A 7460-nucleotide genomic window follows, 5' to 3' on the forward strand; every position below is an offset into this window, starting at 1 on the left:
CGCGTTCTGAATGTTATGTTGCGTCTGGAGTCCGTGGGACTGTTGCTGCTGTTGTTGCTGCGGAGGAGGTGACATATGGGTTTGCATCTGGGGTCCGTCCACTTCCTCCCTTGGTTCTTCTGACGTCGATGGATGTGCCCGATCGACCGTGTCGTCCTCAACTATGGTGCGCATCGTCGTCTGAGCGTACGTGAGGAGCAGGATTGTCGTCGCCGTCGGGGAAATGGAGTCTCCCACTGGTGTCTGCGTAATTCTACGTTGTAAGCAGCTCGATCGAACATGGCCTTCCTGCCCACATCCGGAACAGGTACGTGGTTGACCGTCGTACATTATGATTGCACGACAGCCACCGTTGTTCAAATAGGACGGCACATGTTTCTTGAGCTCAAGTTTAATTTGGCGCACACCATTGTAGACCTTATACGTCGAGAAAGTTTGCCACTTTGCTGCAACGTGGCTGATGACATTGCCATATGGTCGGAAGGCGTCCTTGACAACTTCCTCTGGGACCTCGAAGGGGAGCTCAAAAATCCTTACAGTCCTTAGGCCCATGCCTGCGTGATCCACCGTCACTGCACCGATATGCCCGTCAGAATGTTTGAATCTAAGTGAGTTCGAGTAGTTAGACACCACAGTCTCGCAGACCTCTGCACTGGTCATTTTAACATAAACCACGCTCGCCGTTATAGAAAAATGTATTCCGACGACAGTCGCCGGATCTAAACGTAGATCATCGCGCATGAACTGTTCTATTTCATAGGCTCGAGGACGCGCGTGATCTGGTTGGAAAGTAATCTTGATCGTATCGTGGCGCCATGTGTGTGCCATAGTCGCACTGAACTTGGAACAAATATAACTCGCGCCGCGAGAAGGTAAACACAAGTAAGCGCTCACGGTCGCGCACGGCGGGGCGCAGCGGACGTCCTCGCCCCACCGCAGCCGAAAGCAGACTTGACCCCCAGACCACAGGTCCTAAATATGAAGTACTGAATGGAATTGGCAGACAAGAATGTTGTGGTACAGCTTGACTAAGAGAAGGAAAAAAATTTGGAAATTTGTGGGACGGGCTTATGGGACCAAACTGCTGAGGTCATCGGTCCCTAAGGTTACACATTACTTAACCTAACTGAAACTAACTTCCGCTATGGAAGACACACACACACACACACATACACACTCACCCATGCCTGAGGGAGGACTCCAACCTCCGACAGGGTAAACCGCGCGGACCGTGACAAGACGCCTCATACCGCGTGGCTACCCCGCGCGGCTAACAGAAGGGATCGGTTGGTAGAACACATTCTGTGACATCAACGGATTACCAATTTAGTAGTAGATTTGAGTATTGGACATAAAAGTGGAAGAGGGAGACCAAAGGATGAAGACAGTAAGCAGATTCAGAATGATGTAGATTGCAGTAATTAGTCGGAGATGAAGAGGCTTGTCCATGTTAGCGTAGCGAGCTGGATCAAACCAGTTTTCGGACTGAAAACCAGAACAACAACATGAAATACGTATTTATCTGTGGCTTAAGGCATTATGTTGATATCTTATTACCTTAAGAACTTCTTCAATGAGCAGTAATTCGAGGTACAGGTCAGAGAAAAAAAATGGCTCTGAGCACTTTTTGACTTAACATCTGTGGTCATCAGTCCCCTAGAACTTAGAACTACTTAAACCTAACTAACCTAAGGTCATCACACACATCCATGCCCGAGGCAGGATTCGAACCTGCGACCGTAGCGGTCACGCGGTTCCAGACTGAAGCGCCTAGAACCGCTCGACCACACCGGCCGGCACAGGTCAGAGAAGAGGACAAATGAGAACCTAGTAGACGGAGTAGTAAGACAAAGATGCTGTATGTCTCCCTTCTTGTTCGATATAAATCTGCAGAGATGAGCCGAAGAATCATGACCACACGCTGAATACCGTGTGGGTCTACCTTAGGAACACAGTACAACAGCAATCCTATGTCGCATTGATTCGACAAGTCCTTGGTAGGTTTCGAGACTTATGAGGCACCAGACGTCTACACATAAGTTATGCAATTCCAGCAAATTACGAGCAGGTGGTTTCTGGGCTGGAAAATGGCACCTGACCGCGTCGTAAATGTGTTCCATCGGGCTCACCTCAGTCGGCTTTTATGGCTAAGAAATGAAGTTTCTCATACCACTGTAGCACGATTCAGGCATTATGTCACGAACAGTAATGCCGCCGTCGTGCTGCATTCGACTGCTGCAACAATTCCCGCGGAAGCTCAGGCGAATGTCTCCGTTAGCGTAACACTGTCGCCTCCAGTTTCCATCCGGTGTGCGGCGCGTATCTCGAAGAAACGTTCGTTTCGGTGACGGCGTCCGGACTCGATCATCGATCTGTTGTAACACTAAACAAGACCAGGCGACACGTTTCCATTGATCCACGGCCCAATCATCATAGTACGCTGCTTTCTACAGCCGTAATTGACGATTTCGTTGGGTCAACATTGGATGATGTAGGTTCGTCTGCTGCGTAGCCCTGTGTTCTACAATGTACGCTGAACAGCGGCTCCGGAACACTTGGCGCAAGAGACAGCATTGTACACTGTCATCGTATCTGCCACAAAGTGCCGCCTATCCTGCTTTACAGAACCGGAACGTTCTGTTATGATGCGTTTACTTCCAGTACCTTGTCGTTTCGCCCACTCATGATTTCACAGTGCGAGAGCTATTTTGCATTGACGCTCAACACAGCACCACGCGAAGAGTCAACCATTTCTACCGTGTTCCAGATGTTCTGCCCCAGGCACTTGGTCACAACAATCTACAATTTGTGAAATTGGCTTATACCATTGAATTTCTCCATTTACGGCCCGTTTCGTCGTTAGAAGATTTCCCACTCGTCTCTGCTTCGCTTATACTTCGAGGAAATTATAAAGAAATGTTGAGAAGGTATCATGAACATACTAACTGTAGCAAAGGGATGCAGTGTATAAAATTCGCTTTCTACTGCAGATGAATTGACAAGGAATAAATTGGTAGAAGATCTCAGTGCAGCCTCCCAAGAATATGGAATGAAAATTAGAACTAAACTATTACTAACAAAATCAAGATTATGGTCATCAAAAGGAAAGGTAGACAACCATATATTTAGGACAGAACACCAATCAATAAGTCAAAACATCCAAATACTTGACCGCCTTAATAGAAAGGAAGATGCAAGGTGACCGTAGGTATTTGAGGTGTGGGTAAGGAGAAGGATGCAACAGATAAATTGTAAAAAAAAGATTTATAATGGTGAAGTATTAAGAAGAGCTCGTGAGGAAAGACTACTACGAGTAAGACACTGACTGATTAAGACACCGCCTAAGAAGTCGATATTTATTGACAGATGCTTTAAAAGGATGGTGTTAGGTATTGTAATGACAAAAGGAATGCCAGAAGACATAAATGGGGAGCCAGTATTGTGCAAAGATGAACACTAGGGTAAAAATAAAAATTCTTATCGTGTAATATTTCCTTCACTCTATTCTCACTATTTTGAAGTCGCCCTCAATATGTTTACGTACTTAAGTCTTGGTGTCCCTCTGCTGCTCCTTCTAATGTTAACTACCTACATTCCTTGATGTCTTGTCACAGGCTCTACTAATCTGTTCTTTTGGTAAGAATTTCGAGTAACATTTTTCTTCATGCGTCATTTTCAAGTAGTGTTTCATTTCTTACCTTTACTGCACAGTTAACAACCTTCCTGAGTTTACAACACTCTATATTTCAAACATATACAATAACACTCAGTAGACAAGTACCTCCAGAAATTTCTTCTCCCTTTCAGTTTCAATATTTGTTATAGTAAATATCAAGCATTGAAGAAAGCCTCTTGCATCTTTATCAATATCCTTCTGATATCTTCCTTAATTCCTCCATCACGTGTCTAGGATTCTGTCATTTCGTCTGCCACTCAGCAATTTCCAGTTCTTTAAAGTTCTCTAAAATACCCTGGTATGGATTTCATTTACACTCTACCGAAATTCAAAATTTAGCACCATGTCTTATTAAACATTTTCTGTAAGTCTTCCGTATTTGTCGCCAAAAGGATTCCATTCTCTACTAATGTTGTCATTGTTATCCGTTATCTTCTTGTTTTCCTTGGGCTTCTGAAATTTTCATCCGTTTCGAGCTTTGATTCTTCGAGACATTACTTAAGTAAAAGCTACAGGCCTGCCACATCCCATAATAAGAACTTCTCTCTCGGTCACAGCAGATATTGTCACCCATTTCTTTCCCTCTAGAGGAGGTAGTAAAATTCTATTGTTTTTTAACGACAAATAATTTATTTTCAGCACAAAATTGCGTATAATTTGCCATCAGGTTTTTTGTATACTCTCGTCTCCACTTTTGTAACGTCTCGTTGACAGTTTTGTGAAGGCCTCGCCATGACTACTGTGGTGGCCGAGTTGCCACTGTTGTTACGGTAGGCCGAGTTTGTGAGATCGTGAAAGTGCTTCTGGTGCAGTACACCGCTAAGACAATTTGTCCCTGCCACTATTACACAGCTATGCCCCGGGATAAGGTAACAGGATAGGAGAACGAAGGTTCAACACTCCAACAAATTATTCACAAAGTCGCACACATGAATTAAAAAGGTTTACTTATCTGTGTCGCTTGTCGAATGATTAAGTCTGCAGCACTGCGTGTAATATAACACAAAAAAGTCCTCAATGGCTAAGTGTAAATAATAGTATGTAAACTTCACGGTACATAGCAAATGCAATTCACAACAACTGTCTGTTGACTTCTAAGAGTTCACCATATGACATTCCCTGTCCAAGCCATCCCTGACGATGATCTATAACCAAGTGGGTGAGAGCTACTCTTCTGTCTTCCGAGTAGGCTTCTGCCCGTTGTCGTCCGGTCACTGGCGGATTGTACTCGGCCGGAAATTGGCCGTGACGAAGGCCCTGGCACTGGTGGAACTCGCACAAGTGGCGAGCCTCTATGGGACCTGTACCATCACGCATATTTGTGCCTGTGGTGCTTTTGCCCTGTCTGTGTCTTGCTCGGACGACACAGCAAGTTTCCTGATAACGAAGCACCAACGAATGTCGAACTTATTTTGGCTAGCTTTGTGTGTGTGTGTGTGTGGGGGGGGGGGGGGCGTGTGTGTGTGTGTGTGTGTGTGTGTGTGTGTGTGTGTGTGTGTGTCTGTGTGGCCGTGAAGTGCGTGGAAAACAAATCTCTCTGAGTAGTGTTTGGATAACAGTTAAAAAGCAATCAATTGATTTTATGCGCCAATCTATTACTGTGTGAGAGGCAAGGTTCGTCATTCAAGTCCTCGATGGGTACATTGTTATTCTATAGGAAAAAAAACAATCTTTCTTTTAGGGCATTTCACTGGCCCACAAAGGCACTTAAACGATCGGAAAGCCGTGGCTCGTAAGTGTGACTAATTCTCCTTTAAACGCTCATAAAATATGCTTAAAAGCGACTGTAATACTCAAAAAATATATTTTCTTCCGAACCACTATTAACTATTACCTACAGTATGATGGATGGGTTTGAGAAACTTAGGCAACAGTTATAAAAAGAATTCACATAATAAATCTTTGAAAGATGAAAAAAGGTTTTATTTGGAAATTCGCAGAAATTTAAAATTATAGCCTTTGAAAGCGCTTAGCAATTATTTGAGAAAAATAAGATAGCAAATATTAATCTCTCCATGATTTTCGAGTCGCTGTTTTGAATATTTAACGTTTGACAAGTTAATATTTCACTGTAATAACTGAAAATTTCAGATTGATCACAGGGAGATGGAATAATTCCTGATTACAATTTTGGACCACAAAGATGCACTTGCAAAGTCCTCTTGCTGCGTCGTGAGGCAGTTATGTAACTTTCTGTTTTTGACTCCAATGGAAACTGCTATCATTGAATAATTTTTAAAGTAGGTTTGATTACTGTAAGTGTGTGTGTGCTATTTACAATTCAGAAATAATAAACAGTTGGTGTGACACCAATAAGTGTTTTCTCTCTTTGATGTGATTTTACTTAGCTCAGGCCTCCACGAAGATGCTACGGTCGTAGGTTCGAATCCTGTCCGGGCATGGATGTGTGTGATGTCCTTAGGTTAGTTAGGTTTAAGTAGTTCTAAGTTTTAGGGGACTGATAACCACAGCAGTTGAGTCCCATAGTGCTCAGAGCCATTTGAACCATTTGAACCTCCACGAAGATAAATAATAATTATAATACATTAGGAATCGATTCGTAAATTAAATTAGCGTAAACACATAGGTAAATGTTAGAGGCCCAAATTGTCAATTTGTAATTAAGAAAGCATGTTTCAAGTAACTTGCTACTTGGCCAAATTCTTTTCGACAACTGACTGCTATATGAAACTATACGAAAATATTGAAAAATAAGAATAGAGATAATCTAAAACGCAATCAAGTCAATCATTATTGCATGCGTAAACAGTTTAACGTATCGGTATTGAATTCAACGTTACAGAGAGATAATTTAATGCAAGTTAATTTATTGTGTCGCATTATTCAGCATTGAAATACACCAGGTTATTCCCCAATCTTTTAGCTACGCAACACTATTTTTCAACGTAATCTCCATTCAATGCTACGGCCTTACGCCACCTTGAAATGAGGGCCTGTATGCTTGCACGGTACCATTCCACAGGTCGATGTCGGAGCCAACGTCGTACTGCATCAATAACTTCTTCATCATCCGCGTAGTGCCTCCCACGGATTGCGTCCTTCATTGGGCCAAACATATGGAAATCCGACGGTGCGAGATCGGGGCTGTAGGGTGCATGAGGAAGAACAGTCCACTGAAGTTTTGTGAGCTCCTCTCGGGTGCGAAGACTTGTGTGAGGTCTTGCGTTGTCATGAAGAAGGAGAAGTTCGTTCAGATTTTTGTGCCTACGAACACGCTGAAGTCGTTTCTTCAATTTCTGAAGAGTAGCACAATACACTTCAGAGTTGATCGTTTGACCATGGGGAAGGACATCGAACAGAATAACCCCTTCAGCGTCCCAGAAGACTGTAACCATGACTTTACCGGCTGAGGGTATGGCTTTAAACTTTTTCTTGGTAGGGGAGTGGGTGTGGCGCCACTCCATTGATTGCCGTTTTGTTTCAGGTTCGAAGTGATGAACCCATGTTTCATCGCCTGTAACAATCCTTGACAAGAAATTGTCAACCTCAGCCACATGACGAGCAAGCAATTCCGCACAGATGGTTCTCCTTTGCTCTTTATGGTGTTCGGTTGGACAACGAGGGACCCAGCGGGAACAAACCTTTGAATATCCCAACTGGTGAACAATTGTGACAGCACTACCAACAGAGATGTCAAGTTGAGCACTGAGTTGTTTGATGGTGATCCGTCGATCATCTCGAACGAGTGTGTTGGCACGCTCCGCCATTGCAGGAGTCACAGCTGTGCACGGCCGGCCTGCACGCGGGAGATCAGACAGTCTTG

Source organism: Schistocerca nitens, chromosome 2 (genome assembly GCF_023898315.1).
Source record: "Schistocerca nitens isolate TAMUIC-IGC-003100 chromosome 2, iqSchNite1.1, whole genome shotgun sequence".
Classification (NCBI taxonomy): Eukaryota; Metazoa; Arthropoda; class Insecta; order Orthoptera; family Acrididae; genus Schistocerca; species Schistocerca nitens.